Source organism: Canis lupus, chromosome 14, assembly GCF_003254725.2.
Source record: "Canis lupus dingo isolate Sandy chromosome 14, ASM325472v2, whole genome shotgun sequence".
NCBI lineage: Eukaryota > Metazoa > Chordata > Mammalia > Carnivora > Canidae > Canis > Canis lupus.
Genome location: NC_064256.1, coordinates 46981383 through 47007648, shown reverse-complemented (window position 1 = coordinate 47007648; position 26266 = coordinate 46981383). Strand labels below are relative to the sequence as shown.

At 41.4% G+C, this 26266-nt stretch overlaps 1 long non-coding RNA gene across 1 annotated transcript; it reads left to right on the top strand.

The window, feature by feature from the left end:
- Positions 1-966: 966 nt before the first annotated feature.
- Positions 967-25947, top strand: LOC118350579 (uncharacterized). Its single transcript, XR_004804620.2, has 2 exons — positions 967-1295; positions 25663-25947. It is a non-coding gene; the product is annotated as an uncharacterized LOC118350579 (long non-coding RNA).
- Positions 25948-26266: the final 319 nt, after the last annotated feature.

Sequence of the window (26266 nt, the reverse complement as noted above, 5' to 3'; positions counted from 1 at the left end):
GTCACTAGCTGTGCAGGCCACTCTGCAGCTAATCCTTGTTGCTGGAGATTTGGGCCTAATTATGAAGGGCTTAAATGAAGAGATAGGAACTTCTGTAGGCAAAGAGAATCACTGAAGAGCTGAGGAGTGACACGTGGGAGGCAGATTTTAGCTTGATGTAGGATGAAGACTTCCATAAGTGGAACTGACCAAAAGTTAAATGATCGATTTAATGATGAAGTCAGTTTCTCTTCATTAGAGATATTTGAGCAGATGCTGCAGGTGCCACTATCCAGATGTCACAGAGACTGATGAGGAGAGAGTGGGCTGGATTGGACCTTCCCTAGAGGACCCCTGCCATGTCTTAGACTCTGCTCACACTAAATCTCAGTCTCACAGCACTGGTGTGATATGGGTAGATTGGGCAGCCTGCACCTAGAGGCATGGAGACCAGTTGTAAGGATGCGCCAAAATGATGTGGGGCCAGTGGGGACAAAGAGAGAGCAATGGTTGTGAGGTTGGGGAAGAATTACCAGAACTTAGTGTCTACTGGGTTTGGGGATGAGTGTAGGAAAACCAGAAGGCTTAGTGATGACTCCAAGTTTTCCAGTCTGCATAACCACAAAGATGTCACCCAGCCACTAACAGAGATGGGCAAGAGTAAAGCAGGATAGGAAGTGAAGAAGTGTTTGAGGTCCCTGTGCAGTGTCTATCAGGCAGCTGAAAATGCAGGTGTGGAATTGGCCAAGAGATCAAGGTTGGAGGCTTAGATTTGGGAATTGTCCAAATACATAATTTTAAAAATAGGAATTGTCAAGATCACCAAGAAAGAAAGGAGCAGAGGTACTTAGCCTGGCATCTCCAGACTTTTAGAGAACCCACGAATGGGTGTGTGTATGTTTATTAGATTCTCAAAATGATCTATGACTCTAAAAAATGTCAAGAATTACAGCTGTAGAAAGAGAATGTTCTGTCAGAAAGAACAGAAGAATTTGGAGAAAACATTATTCACAGGTGCCAGAGGGAAAATTCATTCCAGAAAGTGGATGTTTGGCCATTTCACATGCTACAGCGATGTCCCATAGAGGATGAGAATTGAGGAATGGCTTTTGGATTGGACAACTGGTGACCTTTAAAGAAAGTCATCTTAGTAGGTGGAGAGGGTGCAATTCAGATCTCAGAGTGTGGAGATGTTGAGTAGGAGGTGAGGACCGAGAGACAAGGAGCACAGGACCCCTCACAAGAAATGTATTTATGAGAGGAAGCAATGGCCTGACGTTTGAGGAGTGACTGGGTTTTTACTTCGTGGAAGACAGGTAAGTCAGCGATGGAGGGGGAAAAGGCATGGCAAAGGAGAGGTAGAGTGAAGGGCTTCAGGAATGGTTCTTTGAGAAAGGACCATGGCCCAGACTGAAGGTCCAGCGGGTGGTGAGTGGGAGGTGGTCGGAAGGGGGCTCAGTTTGGGCAAAGAAAAGTAGAGAGGTGGGAAGCAAAGGAAGTTGAATAAAAATGGCCTTCACAACACCTGCTAAGAGTGGGGAGTCAGGACTGGGATCAGGGGGCTGAGCCAGTGTGTTTGGGACTTGGTGATGTGAGGATGAAACGAGGCCTAAAACATCCCGGCCATGGAACTGCTGCAGGGGTCACGGCCTTAGCCCCTTCTGCCGCCACCAGGCCCGGCACAGGTGCTGCGTGGACCAGCAGGTGCAGGGTGCCTGCTGTCCATTTCCTGCTGCCTCCCTGCTGCTGCTGCTGCTGCATTGCTGTGGCCCAGGCATTCCTGGGGCCCCCACCCCAGTTCTGTGCCTCTGCCCGTGATGTGATTAAATAAGACCTGTGCCTTTAAGGCGTGCCCCCTTCCTCGGCCCTTCCCCCTCCAATTACAGCACTAATTTCAGTAATGGAGCATTAATAGAGTAATGGGCTAGTGAGGCTGGCCTGAAGGAACTGTGGAGCTCAGCACAAATTGAGTAAATAAACCATATATTAGATTTCTAAACAATACTTTTAGTCTAGTCTCCAGGGAAAGAGAGTCGTCAAGACTTACTTAAGTCATCCCTGCAAAGTGTATGTAAAAGAAGCCTCCTTGCAGAGCTTGGTTGTTTGTAGAAGCCGGAAATCTCGCTCTCTCTCCTCCAGGGATTGGAGAGATATGATAGCTGCTCTTCCCACATGTTCCCTTTTCTCGTGATTTCCCAATTTCTCCTACTTAGGCAGATGTAGCAGAGGTGAGAGAGGTGGGAAACCCCAAGGATGCCTCCCTCCTGAGGACCCTGGCAAGTGGCGGGCACAGCACATCTGCCAGGGAAAGGTAGCCCAAGGCAGGTAGTGGTGACAGATGGGCAGTGGAGGAAGGACAGGGGCCAGAGTTAAGAGGAACTTGGGGAAAAAAGGGAAGTTATTAGTAGATGACCTTCCAAAGGGAGGACAACCTTGTATGGCCACTATCGGCAATGTTTTGGTAGGCGTTCCTTTCAGAAGACTAAAGCATAATAACAACATGCAACCATGAGAACTTGTTTCTATGTTGCTTTAATGGATAATGGAAAGAATGAAGGTCTAAGTGTCAGAAGACCAAGGAGGTGGCCTCAGCTCTATTCACTACTAGCTATAGGAACCTGGACATATAATATTACCTCTCTGTGCCTCAATTTCCTTGTCTGTAAGATGGGGAAGAACAGTGTCTTTCTGCTTGCTTCCCAGAGAGTGATGGGGGGCAGAGGAGATTACATGCTATTTGGGCGGAGGTCCTGCCTACAGTAGTGGGGCGTGCTGCATCTTCTGGTCCTCTAGGTTTCTGCTGCCATGTGGCCCCGCTCTAGCCTCTGAGGGCAAGGAGAAGGTGATTCTGGGAGGTCTGAGTGCTGGTAGGAAGTCCAAAGATCAGGGTCATGAATGTTAACATATTGATCACTTGCTCCACACCCCTGATGGTGACATTTTGAAGCTATGGAGTAGAATTATAGGATTTCAGCATTGTGGCTAAAATCTGCTCTGACTTTGTTTGCTCCTATTGCCTAAGCAAGTCCTGAGTTGAGTTGTGTAGGGTCAAGTGCTGAGAAGAGCTCTCTCTCCTTCACAAAGATCCTGCTGGCCTTAGAAGGGCTGATTCACAAAGTGACTTAAGGTGGCTGTGGAAATCCCTAGGGTAAAGCATTGGTCACCAGTGACTGTTCTGCTAAATCTTACAAATGTTCTGGATGTTCTTCTTGCAAGAGATCAACTCCTGAAGGTAAGTTCCTCATGTAGATTTTGTCTACATGGAGTGCAGGTGGGAAGGCAGAAAACAATGGGAAAGGCATGGTGGGTTTGGGACCTTCTTAGTCTTACTTGTTAAGAGCTTGCATTCTGCACTGAGGTCCCCCAATCTTCCCTGCCGCTCCTGCTACCTGCAGGCATAGATTCAAGTTACTAGAGGGTGGATATCAAACTATTTCCTCCTTGGTGACTGGTTTAGATGGGGCTCCTAGCACAGATTCCCTAATCTCAGACCACAGTCATAGCCCTGGAAGATGCTTTACTACCTATACAACTTTCAAAAGAAACACCCAAATCTGTGTGCTAGTTTCATCCTTTACAAAACAGTACAACCTGAGGGATTCACTTTAATTGTGTACCTACTAAGTACCAAGTCCTCTGAAGTAGCAAAAAGATGCAATGAATCACAAACAATATTTATCCTATAGCAACTCTGAAGTTTTACAATTTTACCCAAATCTGCTCTAGTAGAATCAGAAGGTCTGGTACATCCGACCTAGAAAATGATATGCTGTATAAGTCGTTGAGTGTAACATTGCCTCTCTTAGAACTTTTGGGACAGGATGCATACGGCATTCTTGTAGAGACATCCTCTATTCAAATTTTGAGAAGTCTATGCTTTAGGAGAGAAGGAAAACACATCTCTAGCTATATCCTCTGGCTCAGTCTGAAATTCTAATCATGCTGGGTTCAGAGGCTTAAAACATAGGTAGACATTTAATAGCTGTTGATTTGGTGCAATCTGAAACATACTGCCACATGCAGGGACAAAAGCCTTCTAGTAATGCTTACAATAATGGGGCAAAAAAGAGAAGACCACCTTTTAGGCTCGTGATCTGTAGGATGAGTTGAGGTGGTTGCCTAGATGCCTCAGAACACTTCAGAACCTCTGAACTACACACTGTCTGAGGCTTCTCCCAACACTTAAATCTGTCTAGTTCTATGGGAATGAAACACCAAATGATCTAGAGAGAGGTGTGTATTTCAGAAAAATTGTGACGCAGTGGGCATCATATAAAAGGAGAAGGTGAATGGGGAATGCCATGAACAACAAGGTTTATCTGAGCAGGCCTTCAAAGCCCCAGGTCACTATCCAAGAGGCACCTGTGATTCTGTGCAGATTGGTTCAGGATATCAGCTCAGAATCCTCCTCAACTCTCCTTCTTGTGGTTCTCTTCTGGATGATGGCCACAACTCTATCTTACAGCCCTGCACCTGGTCCTGCCCAGCTCTTCAGAGAGGCCTCTTGTTTGAATGGATGTCTGGTGTGAGGCTTTCCTTTGATCCCTGGTCATTGACTCAGCTCTCTGTGTACTCCTGAATTTGCTTCTCAGGCCAATGTCAGCATCCTACTCTCCACCCCATACATCCCTAGCCCTCTACTCAACAACCCAGACTGCCATATGACTATGGACAGAGTTTGAGAAATGAGAGGAAGGAAGGAAGGAAGGAAGGAAGGAAGGAAGGAAGGAAGGAAGGAAGGAAGGAAGGAAGGAAGGAAGGAAGGAAGGAAGGAAGGAGAGAAAGAGAGAGAGAAAGAGAGAGAGAGAAAAGAACGGTTGTGTTCGAAACCTAAAATCATGAAGGTTTGTCATATTCCTAAATGAAGGCGAAAAATCAATCTGGGTTGAATCCCCTAAGAAAATATATCATGGAGATTAACAATACGTGATGGGATAGGCACTGAATGTTCTATGCAACTGATGAATTGCTGAACTCTACATCTGAAACTAATGATGTATTATATGTTGGCTAATTGAATTTAAATAAAAATTAAGGAAAAAGCCAGTATGACTCAGATGACCAAGGTTCAAATCCTGGCCCAGCTACTTAACGCCCCTTCTCTGAGCATCTCAAAATGGGAAATGTTAACACCTACCTTACCAGGTTCTTCTGTGTAATAAATAAGATGGAGCAAACTTAGTTTCTGGCACACGGAAGAGACTAAGTATGCGTTCATTTTTCTTTCCCTTTGGTAAACCAGTATCAAGAGATGGTCTCCATGATACTCGATTTTTAAACAGCATTGCAGAGAAAAAAAGCAGTATCAACTTTTAAAATTCCCTTTAAGTGTGCCAACCACGACCTAATGGTCGCCAGGGGTTTAGAGCCAGGGGTTTAGAATAATTAATTAGGTCTACGCTAATTTTTTAAAAGTTCCCAGATGAATATCAGAAAGGGAGACAGAACATGAGAGACTCTTAACTCTGGGAAATGAACGAGGAGTGGTGGAAAGGGAGGTGGGCAGGGGGTGGGGGTGACTGGGTGACGGGCACTGAGGGGGGCACTTGATGGGATGAGCTCTGGGTGTTATGCTATATGTTGGCAAATTGAACACCAATAAAAAAAATAAAAGTTCCCAGATGGCAATGACTTAACTGGCTTAATGTGTTAATGATGGACCTCCTCATTGGGAGTAAAAGTTCCAGAGCTTTGTCCACGGGACCAAGTAATATCACAGCAAATGTGCTGTCATGGGGCTGTGCCTGGTACCTCAATTGGTACTGCCTTTTCTCTTTTTATTATGGAAAATTTTAAGCCTAAACAGTAGTCAAAAGAATAGTATAACAAACCATATTTATCCATCACCTAGCCAATGTTGTTTTATGCATATTCTTACTAACTTGCTATCCTACCAGAATATTTTAAAGCAAATCTCAGATTTCAAGGTATTATATACACATTTCAGTATTTAGTTATACAGAGAAGAACTATTTTTCAAACACAATCACAATGCATTATCACCTCTAAAAATTATTACAATAATTCTTCAATATCATTCAATGTTTACTTATGTCTCCTCTCCTTCTCTCCAACCGCATACCCCACCATATATAGTTTGCTCATATCAGAATCCAAATAATCCAAATCACCTCCTAAAAGAGGTGAAAGTCTAGCAAAGGAGAAAATGGGCACAAGAAAGAGATTACAACATGGTTGCTCCAGCTGTTGGGTCAATGTTTTAATTTAATTGATGGCTGCTGTTCCACCAGGGCCCACTGCAGTGTCAGAATGGCATTTGTTGAGCCTGGCAAAGAGACAAACCATGCCTATGTGTACTCCTTAGTCTCAGAAGCCAGCACTTTTTTCTTTGATGCTCCTTTGATGTGTTACACTATCCTAATTAGGGTAGTTCAATAAATCAGTCCCTTGGGCATTGACACTTCAACACAGGCCTAATTTGCTAAGCACTGGTAGACATTAACCAGTTGTTGGAAATTTGCTGTGACATTCCTCAAAGATTCACATAGGGATCCTATCCCATCAGTGGTCTTGAGTCCAGATTCTGCTTCAAAAGGTTGATCTCAGATAGTCCATGACTAATAATACATCCCCCAGTCCTTCAGTGGATTAAGCTATTGTTTGCCTAAGGCTCCAGGATGGACAGAGATATGCAAGTGTTAAGTGGTGGCCTCATGGCTCCAAGTTTCCTGTGGTTACTGCCCAGCCTTCAGGATTAATTTGAAGCCTATCTCTGTAGAGAGTCAACTGTCCTGTGCAATCCTCATTCATAACTTCCTGCTACATTGGGCAAGACGCCAAGACACTCATTCTTTGTCTACTAGGTTGAAAGGGGGGGAAAAAAGAGGGGGTGGCAAATTACAGAGGAAGGAAGGGAATTAGGGATGCCTTATCTTCAGAGAGTTCATCCATTCTTTCTCGGCATAGGATAAGAATGGCAAGTCGACCCTGTTGGCGTCCTATGTATCCAGCCTGGGATTGCACAGGAAGGATGTGACACATTTGGGGAAGAGACACTCCCACCTGATACGGGCTTTGGAACTAGCACCTGGGAAAGCCAAATGATAAGACCAACATTTTTTTGGAGCCTTTTCTAAATGCCAACTCCTCTGCTTATGACTTTAAAGGCCATATTTTATTTAAATGTCCCTGCAGCCCTATGGCTCTCTTTGAGTAGAAACTATGATTATTTAGATTTTAAAGAGGATGAAATTGAAACCAGAAAGGGTAAGCCTCTTGCCCGTGATGTGGCCAGCAAGATGCTCACATAGTCTGACCCTGAACCAGCACGCTGCGTGGGGTGATGCAGGATGGGGGGGGGTGCAGTTCCCCACCTGTCCTGGGCAGCTGCAGGTGTGATAGTTTTCTCATTGAACTTGCTGCTGTAGTGGATACTGGATCATGCACTAACCTCACAGGGCCAGTTATGGGACTGGCTTTACAAAGTCCAGTGAAATAAAGTGAGATGGAATGAAGTTATGATTACAGAGGAAAAGCCTGGAACTGCTCTAATTGATGTTTAAAGGTAGATGATTTGCAAATTTTAGAACTCTTAACTCCTATTAGCCAGATAGTCCCCACATTCCATGTCATGGCTGATCCTTGACTCCTGTGGGTCTCTTCATCGTGCCTCAAGTGTACGGTGGTCAGCTTTGTTCTGTGATGTGAGGGGTTGCTTCAGCTTTGATCCCTGCCATACACACCTCTTGGGTACTTGCATATATACCAGGCCCTGTGCTGGCTTACAATACTAAGAGAAATAGGTGGCAGCTCCTGTCCTTGACGTGAGCCCTACTGAGGGCTCCTGACAGGAGTCAGCATAGACTGTGCTTAGGAGTGAGAGCCTGGGTCCAATTGACTAAGTTTGGCCCCCAGCTCCTCATTGAGCTTTGGTTTCTTTGTCTATAAAATAGGGACAGCAATGGGACTTTAAATGAGATAATTTCTGTAAAACTTGACCAAGACCCCAGTGTGTAGTGAGCTCAAACAGATATCATCTGTTATTTCCTGACATCTTGGGTTTACCCTCTTTTCATGACAGCTGGGGTTTCCTGGGCTGAGCCACCTGGCCTCTCGAATCTGTGTTTGGTTGCTGACCCCACAGCAACATGATCTCAGTTTTAAACTGGCCCCAAGTTTCAAGACGGTGCAATGGCTCATGTCTCCAGGAGTTCACAACGGAGGCAGCCAGCCTGGGTGATCTCTCTTGGGCTCTGTACCCTGCCCATCCTTGTCAGGCACCACAGTGCCCCACCTCAAGTAATGTATTTGAGGTTTGGTTTCAGGGTTGATGACATATTTTTCTATCAGCTAAAATATTTTTGCTCTTTGATTCCCCCTTTCCAGACAGAACAATCACTTTTTTCTTTTAACTTGAGTGTTAGAGAACTGGAAAAAATGCCTACTTTACATACTAACTTGATAACACTAGGCTTTAATGATACTTGGCTCTGTATGAAGAACCTGTATCTGTAGTAAACTGGTTTCCCTTCTGCCATCCTCACAAGCTTTGCTTATTCATGCCTCTGTGCGTCTGTTGGCTATTTCTCTGTCTTGCACTACTTTCCTGTGTCCAGAGTTTTTCATCGTGCAATACATGTCTCAAGGTTTTATTCCCACTGTGAAGCTGTAGAGCCTTCAGCTCTAGCTTGATTTCTTTCCTCCCCAAACAAGAGAAGCATTCATTGTTTACCTGCAATTTGGCACTTTCCGCACACTTTCTTACATTCAGATTATTCAATAAACATTCAGCAAGCCTCCTAATGTTTTCCAAAGTCTATGCTAAGTGTTTTTCACATATTTTACCTCTTTTAATCCTTTCAACAATCCTGAGAATAGGTATTGTTAATATCCCCACAAATATATGCAAAAATTGAAGTTAGATTCCAGTAGCTTAAATAATTTGTCCATTAAGAAAATGGGAAGACAAGCCACAGACTGGGAGAAAATATTTGCACATCATATATCTGACATGGAATTTGTATCTAGAATATGTAAACAACTCTTACAACTCAACAGTAAGGAGATGAATAGCCCAATTAAAAATAGGCCACATTTCAATAGACATTTTGCCCAAGAAGATATGTGAATGGCTGTTCAGCACATAAAAATATGCTTAACATCATTAACCATTAGGAAAATGCAAATCAAAACCACAGTGAGATGCCATCCCCCCACACTGGGATGGCTATAATTGAAAAGATGGATAATAACAAGTATTGATGGGGATGTGAAGAAACTAGAACTCTCATGCATTGCTGGTGGGACTGTAAAGTGGTACAACCAATTTGATGAGTTTGGCAGTTTCTTAAGAAGTTAGACAGATACTTAAATCACAAAAATCTACTCCCAGGTGTCTCCCTAAGAGAAATGAAAACCTACATCTACACAAAGATTTATATATGTGAATGTTCATGGAAGCATTATTCATAATAGTCCCAATCCAAATATCCACAGCAGGTGAATGGATAAACAAAACATGGAAATCCATAAAATAGAATACAATTCAGCAATCAAAAGGAATGAACACATGCTAATACATTCTATGAATGGATGGAGCTCAAAAATATTATGCCAAGCAAAAGAAGTCATGTTCAAATGAGCAAATATTGTATGATTCCATTTATATGCAATTTCTAGAAAAGGCAAATTTATTTCTGTTTCTACAGAAAACAGGTCAGTGGTTGTCTGGGGCTGGAGTGAGAATGAGAATTGAGTGAAAGTGATCATAAGGGAGCTTTTGGGGCTGATGGAAACGTTCTAAGGTTGGACTGAAGTGATGTGTGTCTAGCTCTATAAATTCACTAAAATAATTTTATTGAATCCTTTACTTACAATGGATAATGGTATACAAATTATACCTCAGTAATGATGTTAAACAAAGAATCCTTGTCCAAGATTGCACAAGTAGCATCATTGGGATTTGGTTGTGACTTTCCTACAGGGCTCTTCTAGCTGTCTTTTGCATTTGTTCCTGCATGTGGTTTGTCTCCTTGGGAGATAGACAACTCTTTAAGAATGGGAGCATGCCTTTACATCTTTGGGACTCCCTCACCATGTTCTCAACAAATATGTGGAACTGAGTTGATAGCACATCATATTATAATGGGATTATTCTGTACCAGAAGTAACAACGTAGAGCTGCTATTTCTCCAAATGCTGCTCAGAGTGTTGAGACATGAGGGGTAGATAGTCCATCAAAGGCATGCCGCCTGGAGAACAATGTAGTGACAGGGCTGGCTGACAACGAGAGACAAAGAGCTGTGCTGTTGAACACTGCCCAGAGCAACCTGTCTCTTCCTGCTCAGCCCAGCAGACTGTTAAAAGGACCACAAAAGGCTGCTGGGGAGATGACAAGAGCTTAAGAATTTGCTGAATGTGTTACCCTTGATAGTAAGAGTAAACCCGAATGACCTTCCCGGGACACACAGTAGAGATTATTAGCATATAGGACAGACCTGAATCTAGGCAGGAAGGTGGAGATACATGTTTGAAGACTGTCCAGTGGACTCACATGTATTTGACCCCCTCAGTAGAGTTAATGACTTTGTTGGAAATCAATATTATTTTTTTTTCACAATTTAAAAAGGTATTATTGGGAAAATTATTTAGACTTGAAAATGGGAAAAAAAGACTACTGTGTGTCCTTTCCGTGGCTTGCTGGGCATTATCTAATGTACCCTATAAGGTGTGCACTTTTCACTGGCTTTCTATTGATTAGGTTACTTTCTAACCACAGGGGTAGCAGTTAACATGTGGAAAACTTGATAATAATGCAAATGACTCTTGTTCATAGCAAAGCAAATGAATTTCTTCCAGTAGATATAGAAAAGATAACCCCAAACATTACATTTTATTGCTCTTTCAGATATTAACTAGTTTTGCATCTATTAGCAAATTTATGTGACATTCTTGACTGTTTATAGATATCTCTGTTCTTCAAATTCTCCACTGGAATAGTCTTAACATTTTATAGATTCTCCCATTGATGAGCCAAAGAAATCTTTGACACATACTTCTTTTGTTTTTTTTTTGTTTTTTTTTTTTTTTTTTTTTTACATACTTCTTTTGTATTTGCACACAGAGGTTATGTTTTTGACTTTTTGAAGATTATACTTTAGCAGTGTGCATAGCCATAGTTCAGGCTCACTGTGTAGACTGCCATCTGATCAGACCATTCAAGGAGTTTCCCTTCCCCCTCCCACTCCCTACCTGCCTTTAATCTCAAAACTCCCGATTCTTCTATATCCAGCCAGCAGCCACCATTTGCTCCACCAGAAAACTGTCCCTAACCTTTAGACTAGGCCAGATATCTTTGTTCTGTGTGGTCACAAGACTCTCTAGACTTGTTTTCTCATGAAACCATAATGAGATACTCTAAAAAGAAATAAAAACCATAGTTTCATACTGCTTAGAAAAATGAAAAAAAAAAAACAGTAAGAATATTAGCTCTCAGGGTGCTTGAGTGGCTCAGTTGGTTGAGTGGCCCTTGATTTTGGTTCAGGTCATGATCTCAGGGTTGTGAGATTGAACCTCACATTGGGCTCCACACTGAGCACAGAGCCTGCTTGAGATGCTTCTCCCCACAACCCTGCACTTCTCACATGCATGCATTTTCTCTCACTAAAAAGGAGTACTATCTCTCAAAGTCTAGGACATTTATTTGCTTTCTCTCTTGTGATAGGGATTTGATACCTTACCCATGCCCCCACCTCCACCACTTGAATTTGCTAGGCCCTTAGAATATGAATGGGAGTAATCTATGTCCTGTCCAAGCAGAAGCTTTAAAAGCCCATATAGTGCCTCAGCCACTGTTCTTTTCCTTCTGCCATGAGAAGAGCATGTCCCAGATAGAAGGTGGTTTCTTTAACTTGCATCTCAGAGTGAAGAAGGTATTGACTAGATCTGTAGCCATCATGCAAAGGACATGTAATATGAGAGAGAATAAACCCTAAGATGTTTAAACCAATGAGATTTGGGGATTATTTGTTTCTGCAGCATAACCTAGCAAAAACTGACTAATATAGCAACACTCATCTCAAGTGTGCTTGTTATTAAAAACAATAACAAAAAATAATCTAAGCATTTAGCTCAATCCAGAAAGAGAGAGAAATATAAGGGAAGCAGGAGGGAGGTAGCATAAAATTTAAAGCAAAATTAACTAATTAGAAAAGTAGAGAAATGATAATAAACTCAAAATCCATTCTTTCAATAGGGCCAGTTATGCTGGCAAATTCCTTCAAGTATAATCAAAATAAAAGGAGAAAAAAAAGAGAACCTCTAAAATAAAAAATCCCATATAAAAAATATTAATAGCAGGAAGTGGATTTGGGCAAAGATACAAAAGAGATTATGAAAACTTTTAAGAAAATACAATGTATATCTCTATGTTGATAAGTTTCAAAGTCCTGACTAAATTAATTTTTAAAAACGAAAACACAAATGGTCAAGTTTGTGTAAAAGATATTGAAAGTCTACATAGAACAAAAAGCATGGAAAAGATAGAAAATATTGTTGAAGACCTACTGTTAAAGTACTGGATCTGAGAGAATTTATCTGTAAGTGCTTGAATATTTTCTTTCTTTTAAAGGAATTTATTTATTTATTTATTTATTTATTTATTTATTTATTTATTTGAGAGAGAGAGAGAGAGAAAGAGAGAGAGCACAAGTGGTGGGGAGGGGCAAGGGTAAAAGGAGAAGCAGACTGCTGAGCAGGGAGCCCGACTCGAGGCTCAATCCTAGGACCTTGGGATCATCAGCCAAAGGCAGATGCTTATCTGACTGAGGCACTCAGGTTGCCCCTCTGCCCCAAAATCCTCTTAAAAGGGAATAAAAATTTTTTAAATTTAAGTAAGCATCCTGAAATTAGTATCTTGAAAATAATAGCATAAAAATAAGAAATATTTTCCATCAAGTCAGAAAATAAGACAAAGATAGCTACTGTAACCATTATTATTAAGCATTTTTCTGGAACTTAAAGAAAGGCAATAAGAAAATTGAATGAGAGGAATAAACACTGACAAAAAGGAAAAGATATTTTTTGCAGAAGTTAATTGCCTACCTGGAAAAATTAAGAAAAATAAAATATGCTATAGAGTAAAATAAGGTCGACAGGATTTAAAAACAAAAATATGGAGCTTCTGGGTGGCTCAGTAGGTTGTGTCTGCTTTTGGCCTAGGTCATGATCCCAGGAGTGTCAGGCTTCCTCCTCGGTGGGGATCCTGCTTCTCCCTCTCCCTCTGCCCCTCTTCTGCTCATGCTTGCTCTCTCTCTCAAAAAGGTAAATAAAATCCTTAAAAAAAAACAGAAAAAAATAAAAGAGTCATGAAAAAGTGTATATACACGTGCACACAGTCTTGGTGTATGTAATATCCTGACACAAAGAGAGAAAACATTGATTAATTCTAATTGATTTTAATAAAACTTCTACATAGCAGAGAACACAGTAAATAAAACTGACAGGCACATGATAAGCTGAGAAAAATATTTGAAACCCATCCTAAATATTAATTTCTTTGATAAAGAACTCTTGAAAATTGTTAGACACTTTCCTTCAATCAATAAATATTGACTGAGCACTTATTCTTTGCCAGGCAGTGTTGTAGTTGCTTGGGAACATAAATGAACAAGCAAACACAATTCCCTGCTATGATAGAGCTTACTTCCTCGGGTAATTTATTTTTAAAAATGCAAATACTAATAAAAAATGAAAAAAAATATTGACTTCCACTAGCAATTATAGAAATGTGAATTAAGTGTTTTAATTTTTCACTTTTTAAATCAGTAGAGATGTTAAAAAATTGGTTATATTCAATGTTGTCAAGAGTATGGGAAACACATACTCATATATGCTTCTGGGAGGAGTATAAATTGGTAGAAACTTTCTGAAAGGCTATTTGATAATCTTAAGAAGGATGATTAGCAATTCCCCTTTAGAAATTTATACCAAACAAATAAATAATTGCAAAACCAAATTATCTACAAGGATTTTATTGCAGAGCTATTTATAAGAACAGAAAAGTTGGAAATAATCTAATTTGGTGTACACACACAAGATGGGCTGACCTATAGAATTTGTATTGTATTGTAGAAGAATATGCAGCAATACAGAAATATTTTTAAGTTAAAATAGTATATACTGAATTGTTCAGTTTTAAATAAAACGTATATATATATTTAGAAAGTTTGAAAGATAGACATTAAAATATTAAGGTTCTGTCTTAGTACAATTTGAAGTGTCTTTAATTTTCTTGTGATTTAGGTGGTATGGATTTTTTTCAGTTTATTTATTTTTAAAGATTTTTTTTATTCATGAGAGAGGCAGAGACATAGGCAGAGGGAGAAGCAGGCCCCCCGCAGGGAGCCCGATGTGGGATTCCATCCCAGGACCCTGGGGTCACACCCTGAGCCAAAGGCTGATGCTCAACCACTGAGCCACCCCGGTGTCCCTGGAGTTTTTCAATTTAAAAAACTATCATTTTCTTCAAAGCTAATGTATAAAGATATCCATATGCCTTAGAGGTCATATATTCTGTGGGATCCTCTTTTTGCAGATACAGTTCCCGGGTTTCATAGTGATCTCCCTTAAACCCTTAAATCCTCTCAGGCCTGACAAAAGGCTGCCAGGAGAGACAGGCTCTGATCAGGGATCAGGGTAAAACAGGTGAGATGAGTCGTACAAGTGTGGTGTTGGAAGCCATATTTACTTAAATTTTTGATATTGTTTATTGTAGATATTTTTTGAATTTGTTTGGCTTTTAAAATATTGCATTTACATTAAAACATTTCCTTTTTTAAAAAAGATTTTATTTATTTGAGAAAGTGAGAGAGAGAGCGCAAGCAGAGGCAGAGGGAGAGGGAGAAGAGAAGTAGGTTCCCTCCTGAGCAGGGAGCCTGATGGTGGGGCTTGAACCCAGGACCTGAGCCGAAGACAGATGCTTAATTGACTAAGCCACCCAGGTGCCCCAAAGCATCACTTTTCTTGACTGCTGATTCTTTGGCACCCCCTCCAAACTGTGCCCCGAGGTGAGTGAGGCCTTGCTCCCTGAGAGCCCTCTGTACCCTACACACTCCACGAACAGCAGCCCCACACATCCTGCTTCTGCCTGCCATCCGGCCGCTGCTGCTCCATCCTGGCAACCTGGGACCAAACACTGGTGCTCTGAATGGAGTGAGGGAGGCCAGCAGGCCCAGGCACTCGGTGAGCACTTCCTTTGGCCTGGCCTTTGTGCAGAGCACTTTCCCAGCATTATCTGAGTCCTCCCAATAGCCTGATAGGTTGGGGAGCAGAGATCCTATGTGTCCCTCACTATCATTCTGCCCCCTCAATAACAGACTTCCCTAATTGCAGAGGGGCACATGAACATCCACGGTAAAGGCCGCATTGCCCAGGCTCTCTTGCAGCCAGGTGTGGCCATGGGATTAAGTTCAGGACAAAAGAAAGTTAGGGGCCATGTCTATAGGGGAAGGCTACTCCCTTCATCTCTCCTTGCCTACTTCTTCTGTGTGGAATACGAGTGTGAGGACTGGGGCTGCAGCATCCATCCTGGGCTAGAATGGAAGCCACCACTGAAGACTGTGGAACAACCAGGTGGGAAGACTGACTGCTTCATCGTGTGGAATCTCCATAGCAGGCCGCGATTGCTGTGTTCTATGAGAGAGATATAGGCTTCTATCTCGTTAAAGCCACTGTTATCTTAGGTTTCCTGGGACTCACAGATCAACCTAGTCCTAATTTATTCTGATAGATACTATTATTAAGTCCCCTTTGTAGATGAGGGGGCTAGACTCAGAGAAGTTAAGCACCTTTTACAAGTTTGCACAGTCATTAAGTGACAGATCAGAATCTGAAACGAGGATATCTGACTCCAATGCCCTAGCTCTTAATCCTATGTGATTAAAGTTCCCTGCTCCAGGAAGATTTCCAGCCCTGAACAAAGGGCTTGGAATCCTAGATTTCAGGTGCTCATTCCTATGCTTTCCTCCAGCCAAAGTCCTAAACCCTTCTGGGGCTTCAGTGGTTGAAAATGGCTTAGCAGGAGAACAGGAAGAGAGAACAGGAGAACAGAACTTCCTTGCCAATGTCTTCTGGGTTACCTCCCATACCTTGCTCTGTCACCAGACCACCATGTGACACAGGCACTGTTTATGTGCATTGAGTTTTAGGGATCATCCATCATCATTTCCTAGGACAAAGTTACTCTGCTCTTGCATCAGTGTGAGTGGTGGGGGTGGGGTGGAGGGAGGGCTGCATCCCTGCAAATGCTTCAGAAATCCCATCATCTTAAGACAGTCTCATGAACACCGTGCAGCCCTGTGGTATTTTGACATTGGTTGTCTCTGCATTGTTGAAGTAACTCAGCACGTTGGCATGCGTTTATCCCCCCAGGTCAGGGCATTGCTAAAGGAAGTTCATCGCCTCTGCTTCTTCAGTAACTGATGTCTGATGCATCAGCCGAATGCATTTCAGGCTTATAAGCATTTCCCCCCAATCTACAGTCAAAAAAGCTTTCACCATCTCCCCTTCCCCCATGAGTGACCAGTGTCTCAGCATTAATGCATCTGATGGCACCGAGCCGTGGTGGCCAGAGCGAGGACAGTCGCCAAGCAGGGATTGAAATCACTTTTTTATTTACATTATTACTTTTCCACAGCTTGGTTTTTTGCAGGCTTTTGATGTATTAGGCTATACTATTTAGTCCAGACTGAATCTTTGAATTGCTTTACTTTTTCATCTAAAATCATCAAAGACCTAAAAAAAATAAAAAAATAAAAAAAATAAAAAAAAAATCATCAAAGACCTTGATAAACCTGTATAATTAATCAAAATATTCATCTATGGTGTCGATTTATCAGGTCTAATAGTGAAGCACTGCCTCAGTGTAGAAATGCTCAGTGCTCAATGTAGAAGACAATTCATACTTTCTCAAGTGTAGACTTTGTTGGTGATTCTTTTGTGAAGAGTAATCATTGTTATTTTAGGAAAGGCCCTGAGTTTATCTAACTCTTATTAGAGCTGAACGAGTTTGTATTTCTACCATAGAATACTAGTGTGAAACCCAAACCTTCTTGTAAGGTAAACTCATATTGTCCTTTAGACATGTCCAGTTATGGCATTAATAATTGCAGATTGTCTTGGATAAAACACATATTTAGTCTTTATAAGAGATATGAAAATAGGATTATTACTCTTCATTATTGCAAATATTAGGTTGTATTTACTGCCAAACTTTTTTGACAGGTTCTTTTTTTTTTTTTTTTTTGACAGGTTCTAAGAGGTAAATTTTAAGTATGTTATAATCATTTTCAAAGTGCAAGCTGCCATTTCTGGTTCATGGCATTTCTCCTTCACACGTTGATAAAACAAATGGAGACAAGAGGAATCAAAGCAGAGCTGGAGGGATTTGTTAGGACAGAAATTCTGATTTGTTCATTATGATTCTCAGATGACCAGGAAGTAATGATCCACTGGATCTTTCTTTTGATGTATAAGATGGGAAATTTTCTAGCACAATATCTTAGTCTAGGAAGAGCAGCCCTAAATGTACTACTAATTGAAATATTTTCTAATTTCCTTTGTCCTTTCTTATTTGATTCATTGGTTATTTAGGAGTGTATTAATTTCCACAACTTTTGAATTCCCTGAAGTCCTCCAGTTATTCCTTTATATTTTCATTCCATTAGATCAGAAAACATACTTTGTGTGGTTCAGTCATTTAAAATTTGTTGAGACTTATTTTTTTAAGATTTTATTTATTCATGAGAGATAGAGAGAAAGAGAGAGAGAGAGAGAGAGGCAGAGATGCAGGCAGAGGGAGATGCAGGCTCCATGCAGGGAGCCCGATGTGGGACTCGATCCCAGATCCTGGGATCATGCCCTGAGCCAAAGGCAGACACCCAACAGCTGAGCCACCCAGGGATCCCTATTGAGACTTATGGCCTAACATATGGTGTATCATGGGGAATTTTCTATTTATATTGAGAAGAATGTATAGTCTATTGTTAATGGTTAAAGTGTTCATAAATGTCTGTTAAGCCTATTTGGTTCAAGTCTTCTGTTTGCTTATTGATGTTCTGTGTAGTTGTTCTATTCTTAATTGAAAGTAGAGTGGTGAAGTCTCCAACTATTACTGTTGGATTGTCTATTTCTCCTTCAATTTTGACAGTTTTTACTCCTATATTTTGTGGTTTATTGTTAGAACATATAGATATTTGTAACTGTCATATCCTCTTGATGGATTTATCCTTTTATCATCGTGAAATGTCCTTCTTTGTCTCTGGTAATAATTTTGTATTAAACTCCACTTTGTCTGCTATTAGGATAGTGACTCCAGAAATCTTTTGTTTAGTGTTTGTGTGGTATAATTTTTCCCATCCTTCTATGCTCAAACAATTTGTGTCTTTGAATCTAGAGTGTTTCTCTTAAATGAGTGAAAATATCAGTGAGGGTGACAACATGAGAGACACCTAACTCTGGGAAATGAGCAAGGCATAGTAGAAGGGGAGGTAAGTGGGGGGTTGGGGTGACTGGGTGATGGGCACTGAGGGGGGCACTTGGCGGGATGAGCACTGGGTGTTATGCTATAAGTTGGCAAATTGAACTCCGATTAAAAAAAATACAGTGTTTCTCTTGTAGAAAGCATATAGTTACATCATATTTTTTGCTCATTCTGCCAATCTCTGCCTTTTAATTGGTACTCCAGCTGGGGAAGATAAGGTGTAAAAGTAGGGTTTTAGTGGGGGATTGAAGAATGAGGACAACTCTGTGGAAAAGATCAGACTTTAAAACTGTTTAGACATTTTTACTGTAATTACTTAAAAAGTAAACTTTGAAGGATGGAGGAAGAAGGGTGTGGGGAAGTGGAAGTTCTAACCTTGCTTTCTAAAATAGAGTTTTTATGTAATAACCATGGATTATTTAACTATAAAGATTTATGTTAAACTAAACAGAAGTAGTGGTACCTTTTGGAAATAGCTTCTCCAGATCAGCCTTAGAATTAAACAATTTAGATGAACACAAGTGTTATGGGCTAAATTGTGTCCTCTTCCCCTTTAAGTTCATATGCTGAAATCCTAACAATCGGGGCTTCACAATATGACTGTATTTGGGGCCAGGGCTGTTAAAGAAGTAATTAAGGTAAAATGAGTTCATATGGGTGGGTGCTGATCCAATATGGCTGCTGCCATTCTAAGAAAAGATCAACGCACAGACGTGCACCTGCACAGGGAAAACCATGCAAAGACCCAGAGAGATGGAGGCCATCTGAAGACTAAGAAGAGAGGCCTCAGAAGAAACCAAATTTGCTGACTTCTAATCTTGGGCTCAATCTTGGACTTCTGGCCTCCCAAACTGTGAGAAAATGAATTTCTCTTGTCTGAGTCACCCAGACTGGGGTATTTTGTTAACAGCAGCCTGAGCAAACTAATTCAAAGGTATTACAGATGCATAAAACACTAGAACTTAACCTGATGTTAAAGCTGGGAAATACATTCAGTCAGGTTGGGAAACAACCGTTTACTTATTCCAAATCAATGGTTTTTTTTAAATAGTGGGAAGTTTAGGATTATCTTCCTATCAGTTTGAGTAAATACAGTAGTAATATGTTCAACCAAAGAACCCTAATCATATTCTGACAAACAATTGCTAGGATTGTGATCTGATTGAACTAGTTTGAGTTTCTATCCCATGGTTTGGGCTGCAGACATACTCAGAGATCACCCTGGACTTCCCAGATAATGTATTCTCTGTGAGTGTCAAGATTGTTTTTATAATTAGATGTTATCTTTTGTAACAGACCATGTTCCAAGCTGCAAAGCAACCAGAATTCATTATACATGTTTAAGCAGGAGAAGGATTTACTGAGGGATATGAGGAAACTCACAGAATTAGGGGGAAGGTGACAGGAAGGGGAGGGAAGCTCAGCGTCCAGAAGCCATACCCAAACCCTGCAGGCGGAATCACCTGTCTGACCAGGAGACTACTAACTCTGCTGCTGCCAAGCACAAAGCACCTGAGATTCACTTTTACTGCACCAGCTTCTTCCACCTGTTTTGAAGCCTTTTCTGCAATAAGATCTTCTGGAAAGTCTTTCCCAAGTGTCCCTGATTGGCGGATGTTTGAGTAACATGCTGTGTTCTAGCTGCAAGGGAGGCAAGTAACTTCAGTTCTAACTTCTACACTGGGAGGCTCAGATATGTCAACATCATTTAAAAGTTGATGGGGTGGCAAGAATATGACAAATGTCCACTGCAAGCCTGGAGTTCTTCTTTCCTACTACCACACTATGCTGTCTTTAATGTCTAAGTCTCTAAAACGACAGAATTAATGTTTGACAAATACAAGTGATGATGAACAAGGCCAACAAGTCAAGTATTTTCAATCAGATTCGCCCCAAAGCTTTATATAAGATTTCCTACAATCAACACATGTTTAATATTCTCAGAACATTTAATAATGTTTGCTAATAAATGAATAAATGTGATCATGTAAAGTACTCTTTTTTCTCAATGAGAACAAGAACTATTGAACCCAAATTGTTGGATTGTGTTTCTAGCTCATTTTCACACCCCCTAATGGGTGTTCTTCTTACTCAAGAACATAGTTTATCTATTACTATGGCAACTTTGCTTCCCAACAGAAACAATGGGACAAAGATCCCAACAAAGGATCTTGGTAATTGTTTTTGGGCATGAGGAGCCAGCTGATAGATGATGCTCAAATATTAAAATAGCCATTTTGGTGGTTGGTGAGGATAAGAGAATATTTCAAGTCAAGACTCTTCAAGAAAAGCATGATATGGCCATGGTATGTACCCATGGCACAATGGGTATAGTATTTACTTTAAGGAGAAGTTGTACAAGCACTAGTTAATTCATGTATTTATTCAATGTTCTATCTTTTTTTTTTTCAATGTTCTATCTTAACAAACATTTCTTGAGCCCCTACCATAGGCCAGACACTGAACCAGGCCCTTACATTAAGTTCCACAAAGACTTTGCAGTTCAATAGCACGAGATATAGGTAAGCAAAACAATTCAATAAAAGTTAGAAATCTTAGGACAGAAATCTAGGAATGTTCTTAGCCACACACTACATTATGATTACACAAAAAGAAGTAAATATAACTCTTCCTTTCTGAAGTACAGAGTAGTGACGAAGAAGTCATATATAAGTATCTTGTCCCCAGTGCAGATCTCTGCTGATAGTGCTTTGAAATCTGCTACATCTGCTTTCCTGTTTAAGGGTTTAACTTCACTTTGCAAGCAGTAAAATGTCAATATGCACATAAAGCCCACGAGATAGAAAATTTCATATAAATACAAAGGGAAGTAACACAACTACATTAGCTTGTGTACAGAACGGCCTTATAATGAGAATATCTCAGCTCATTTCTTTTCCCATTCTCTCCTAAGCTTCTAATCATTTACAAGGAATTTCAAAACAAAGCCACGTATACTCTAAAATCTTCTGAGAAATCTTTAAGACCCCTCTTCAGAATTCCTCCTGAATTTCATTCCTCTCCCAAGGGAGGAAGGCATCACTTTATTTGATGGTACATTATTTATTTATTTTTGTCCGTCTCCTGCCCTGCACTGTGTCTTCTTTTCTTTCCCTGGCACCTAGGCCCCAGAAGATGGGCAATCATCTCAGAGTGAATGCACACATAATGGAATAAATGAATGGACTCCTTATCAACCAGCAAAGCATGAAGAACAGTTTTCTTTGTTAAAGATTTTATGTTTTTTTAAGGATTTATTTATTTATTCATGAGACACACACACACACACACACAGAGAGAGAGAGAGAGAGAGAGAGAGAGAGGCAGAGACAGAGGCAGAGGGAGAAGCAGGCCCCTGGCAGGGAGCCTGATGTGGGACTCGATCCCGGATCTCAGGATCATGCCCTGAGTTGAAGGCAGATGCTTAACTGCTGAGCCACCCAGGCATCCCATGGGCAGTTTTCTAGTAGGCCTAACAAGTTTAGAAATTGGGCAGTGTTGGTTGGAATCTGCCTCTGCTACCTGTTGGTTTCTGGAATTTGAGCAACTCATATCATTGTTCTAGGCCTCAGTAGTTTCATCTGTGAGATGGGAGTAATTAATAGAACACATCTCACGAACTTGCTGTGAGAATGAAGTGGGACAATATGTGTAAAAGATACAGCACATACTCTGCAACACCGCCAAACTCATGGCCGATCCTCAGGAAGTGGTGGAAAGAGTCCTCGAGATTGGTATTCCAGTGGATAATGAAGTGCTTTCCTGCAGCAGGCACTCTTGCTTTTAGGGACACTGAACTTTCTGGGTGGAAAAAAATTTATATTTGGCTCTTGTCTGCTGCTTCCTTTGCCACATATTCCTTCATAATATAGAATCCACACCTCTGCCTGTCCCAAATCTGAGTGTATCTTTGACCTTCGAGGAAGTAGCACTTTTTCTTACTGCTATAGTTCAAATTCTTCTTTCTCTGCCTCTCACTCCCCTAGAGGGGTATGTAATAAAAAAATGTCCCCAGCTTATTTTGAAAGCCCAGCCTCCTAATTCATCCTGAAACACAGAAATCTGATAAGCTGACTTCATTAAATTAAGAACCCCATATCACTCCACCACAAAGTTTGAGGAGTAGAGGAAGCATGTGCTGGTTAGGTGGGTGGTGAGGAACCGCAGAAGATGCCCCCACTTCTACACCAAACACAAACACACATGCTGTCTTAAAACAGCCAGAATTATTTTTCCTGTTTCTTCTCTACTAGATGCTCATTCTGAAATTGGACCAAGTGGAAAAACACAAAGCCCTTCAGATTTGTCCAATTTTGTAACATTAAATTGGGATGAAGCATGTGATGGGGGTGGGGGTAGTTTCATAATATAGTAAGTGGAACCTTTTAGCTTCAGTAAGTGAGTCTGACTCAGGAATGTAGGCGATTGTATCTCAAAAAAAATCAATATTAAGATGCACAATTGCTCCCCTGGTATCGAAAGAATTAGTTGATCTACATGCTAAATGACAAGCCTCTTGATAACAGGGATTATGCGACCTGCCTTTCCAGCCAGGGCTGCTGGGGACTGTCCCTTAGGTCCCTAAGGCAGAGATAATCTAATTACAACAACAAAGACCAGGTCCATTTGAGGAGAAGGCAACTGTGGGGGTGGGACTGGGGGGTCGGAAGGTGATGGTGGGCGTGCAGGACCCTGTTGGGTCTTGTGTTAGCAGGGAGGGGCTCACGCAGAACAAAAGCATGTAGGTGGGGAATTGCTGGGGAGTGAGGCCCAGAGGGGAGGGAGGGAGTGCAGAAAGGGTGGACAGAGGTCACCTCTAAAACATGACTTAATCTCCACTTTGGCTCCACAAACACTGCCACGCTGGCTCCCAGACTCCGGCCAGACTTGACGGAGCAAGTGAGCAAGGCTCCAGACGTTCAGACACTCAGAGGCCCTCCGGCCAGTCACAGGAGAGAGAGAGGGGTCTGGGAAACACACGTGGGTCTCTGTGACCCAAGTCCTTTTCTTCCTCTGTCAATCGCCCACCGGCCGTGGGATGAGAGGCTCCAAGAACTGGGCCCCGATGGCACTGCCACCTGACCATGGCAAGAGAAAAATAAGGCCCGGTGCTACACTTTACAGGGAAATGAACCTCTCTCATTTAAAGGACTGTGCTGTTTTCTGATCTCATGTCCTTCTCATGTCTTTGGTGGTAGATATCCCTTTTAAAAAATTTTGACTTTTTGAGATGATGGGGATAGTGGCTAGGAGGGTTTTTTGCTTTGGCTTTTGTTTGTTTTCAGTGCGCTTACCTGGTATGATAAGAAATTTCCATGGATTGCAGAGGGCCTGCGTGGCTCAGTGGTTGAGCGTCTGCCTTTGGCTCAGGTCGTGATCCCAGGGCCCTGGGATGGAGACCCCCAGTGGGCTCCCCACAGGGAGCCTGCTTCTTCCTCTGCCTGTGTCTCTGCCTCTCTGTGTGTCTCTCATGAATAAATAAATAAAATCTTACCCCCAAAAAAATTGTTAAAAAAAAAGTTTCTATGGATTCCAAAAATGTTTGTCTCTGAAATTTGGTCAAACCAAAAATCTATGAGACTGTAGTCTTGTCAAACAGACTTCTTAGCAAATGTTTGTTGAAATTTTACCTTCACGGTTTCTTTTATTTTATGGAGAAAAATGGACTCAAATCAATCTTTGTTGCTAGTTTCTGTATCCTTCACATCTTATCACTCCCAAGGTGAAAGGTGCTTCCAGTATCCTGGAATTCTAAAGCACTGAGGCATTCATTAGGTCAGGAGTTTTCTCATTATGAAAGGCAGAAGGGCCTTTCTATGAGATCAGGTCCTTTAGAACTTCAATGTGTACCACCAGTGTAGACTAAAGCATAGGGGCTCTGACCTTGGGGCAATGCGGGCCCAGAGGCCTACCTTCTAGGCCTTTTCCTCAAGTGCCCCCACCACCTCTGGGGAGCCTGAGTCCTTCATGTGTCCTTGGGCTGTGAGCAGGAATGGGTACAGACAAGTCCTCTGTCAGGCTGCCCATTTCTGGGCCAGTGTGAGGTCCTCCTTTTCTCTCCCTGGCATTTCACGATATGGAGAGGCCAAACTGACCCATCACTGAAAAATAAGATTTCAAACCCTAAAAAGCTAAGTGTATGTGAGGCAAACCTTCCCAGGCCCGGGGCAGTGGAGATACTGGGTGATGATTTAGTATGATTTGTTTGAGGGGACACTCCTACATATCTAGGGGAGCTATCAGGTTGTGTCCAGGAAAACAGCTTGAAGGTTCTGTCCATATGGGCCCTCAAAGTGGGAAATGAAGTAATGTTGCTGGGGCAGGCGGTGGGTGATGGAGACAAAGGGGCTTTGATTATCTATCTGCCAGTTCTATTGGGAAGCACTAATGGTCTAACTTGAAAAGGAAGTAGAAAAATAGGTGAGGAAGTCTTTTTTTTTTTTTTTTTTTTTTTTTTTTTGTGAGGAAGTCTTAATAGTGCTAGAAGATCCTGACTTTGTATTCTTCTTGCCCCCAACCTCTCACACAAATTCCTGAGTTTCTTAGAGATGGCCACTGTATAAATAATATATCAATTTAGTATTATTTTTAGGGGCACCTGGGTGACTTAGTGGTTGAGTGTCTGCCTTTGGCTCAGGTCGTGATCCTGGGGTCCTGGGATCCAGTCCTGCATGGGCCTCACCTCAGGGAGCCTGCTTCTCCTTCTGTGACTCCCTCTCTATGCTTCTGCCTCTCTCTCTGTCTCTCATGAATAAAATCTTTTTAAAAATTTAGTATTATTTTTATTCAAAGTAATATGGTGGTAATTGTTGTGTTTTCTTTTTTGACAAGAACAACTGTGGATTTTTGTTAAAGGGAAGAAATTGTGAACATTTTTTGGATAAAAACCTAAAGCAAAACATTTTTAAATATTATCTATATCGGACTTCCTTGCTGAGTTCCGAGGACTAAATCCTAGAAGAGATGACAGTTAACATCTGCTTAGCTTGAGTAAAGACTATACTTGGAAGGCTTAACACTCTCTTTCCTTGATTTATTGAAATGCCAAGAATTTATATCAAACTGATTTGCTTAGGCATGCACTTGGGTCTGGTTTTTAGAAAATGCTACTTTTGTCTGAACATCACTATGATTGAGTTTTTTTGTTTGTTTGTTTTGTTTTTCAAATTTATTTATTTATTCAGAGAGAGTGAGAGAGAGGCAGAGACACAGGCAGAGGGAGAAGCAGGCTCCATACAGGAAGCCCGACGTGGGACTCGATCCAGGGTCTCCAGGATCACACCCCAGGCTGCAGGAGGCACTAAACCGCTGCACCACCGGGGCTGCCTATGATTGAGTTTTGAAGGAGATTGTGACTGAAGGAATGAGAAGAGAAGAAACAAAGGAGAGGGGGTCTTCAAGCCCCACTTTTTGTCTAACTGTAATAAAATATGCATGTACATTTAAAAATTAAAGCTATATTTACTATTCATGTTGACTCTAATGTCAATTATTGAAAATTTATTCTATCTCCACTATTCTTGGGGGTACCTAGTTGGGGAGAAAAGACTAGCACAAAGGAACTAACCCAGAGTAAGACTGTAATTAATTGTTGAGTTGGGTGGTCTATCGCAGCACAGTTGATACCTGCGTGGGCTGTGGTAGTCAGGAAGGCTCTGCAGAGAAATGTGATTTGATTTGATGAATGGAGAGAACCATGCACAGGAAAACACAAAAGAAGAAAGAAGAAATAAGAAAGACAGATGTGGTTCAGTGGGAAGGTTGAGGCAGATTCTAATCCCAGCAGAG